This window comes from Symphalangus syndactylus, chromosome 9 (genome assembly GCF_028878055.3).
Source record: "Symphalangus syndactylus isolate Jambi chromosome 9, NHGRI_mSymSyn1-v2.1_pri, whole genome shotgun sequence".
NCBI classification, from domain to species: Eukaryota; Metazoa; Chordata; class Mammalia; order Primates; family Hylobatidae; genus Symphalangus; species Symphalangus syndactylus.
The window spans coordinates 76031971-76033280 of NC_072431.2; the positions used below are offsets into that span (position 1 = coordinate 76031971).

The 1310-nt window shown below is 33.6% G+C and overlaps 1 non-coding gene across 1 annotated transcript; it reads right to left on the bottom strand.

The window, feature by feature from the left end:
- Positions 1 to 808: 808 nt before the first annotated feature.
- LOC129490974 (U6 spliceosomal RNA) lies at positions 809 to 911 on the bottom strand. The gene has a single exon (XR_008660423.1). It is a non-coding gene; the product is annotated as a U6 spliceosomal RNA (small nuclear RNA).
- Positions 912 to 1310: the final 399 nt, after the last annotated feature.

Below are 1310 nucleotides of genomic sequence, written 5' to 3' on the forward strand. Positions count from 1 at the left end.
GGCAATATTAACCCAGGTAACTTTAGAATGTACTATTTTGACACTATACTATAAGGCTAAAGACAAAAGAATCATAAAGAATTGTAAATACTTAGGAGATTTGTTTTTTACATTGCTATGTGAGGATTAGCAATTTTAAATATATTTGTATTCTTGGACTGGACAAATTAATAAATACATTGTGGGTAAAAAAAAAAAAAAAGAAGCATGCATACACTATAAGATAGAAATTGATAATAGAAGTAGAAAATATGTCATTTCCATGAAAGAGAAGAAAATAAAAATTACAATAAAACTTAAGATATAACTTTTGCTGAAAAATTATTTAAAAATTTTTCTAATAATTTCTAAATTATTTTCAACACAAAGACTTGTGTTGTTAAATAAAACTGTTTAAAAAAACTGTCTAAAGCAAAATAGTAGCAATGTATTGTGTATTTATACCATATATACAAGTAAAACATAAAATGACAATAGCACAAAAATACCAGGGAAAAATGTGGAATATACTGTTCTACTGGTTTATATTACATGTGAGATGCATATTATTTGAATATAAACCATTATTAATTAGAGATGTGCACTATAAATCCTAAGGCAACCATTAAAAGAATTAAAGCAATTCAGTGTTTTCTTAATATTCTTTGATTATGTTTCAATAATAAAATTACTCTCTAAATGTTTGGAAATAAATTGATGATCAAATGCCTACTTTTTCTCAGATACTTTCTGCCTTTGTGTTTTGCTTATTTTAATAAACCTCTGAGCTGTCTGTTCCTCACATAACGACTTCCAATTGATATGCATGTAAAATGTGGGACGCTTCATGAATTTGTGTGTCATCCTTGTGCAGGGGCCACGCTTATCTTCTCTATATCGTTCCAATTTTAGTATACATGCTGCTGAAGCAAACACACCTATTTGTTAATCCTAAAAATTCAACAACATATGCACAACACTCTAAATTTCTGAAGTATGATGGTACCCAAAACACTATGACTAAAAGTGAGTTGTATACCATAAGGGTTAAGAGCTTGGGTGTTGAAGTGGGGTGCGGTGGCTCATGCCTATAATCCCAGCACTTTGGGAGGTCGAGGCAGGCAGATCACGAGGTCAGGAGTTCGAGACCAGTCTGGCCAACATAGTGAAACCCGGTCTCTACTAAAAATACAAAAAATTAGCTGGGTGTGGTGGTGTGTGCCTGTAATCCCAGCTACTTGGGAGGCTGAGGCAGGAGAATCATGTGAACCCGGGAGGTGGAGGTTGCAGTGAGCTGAGATAGTGCCACTGCAGTTCAGCCTGGGCAACAG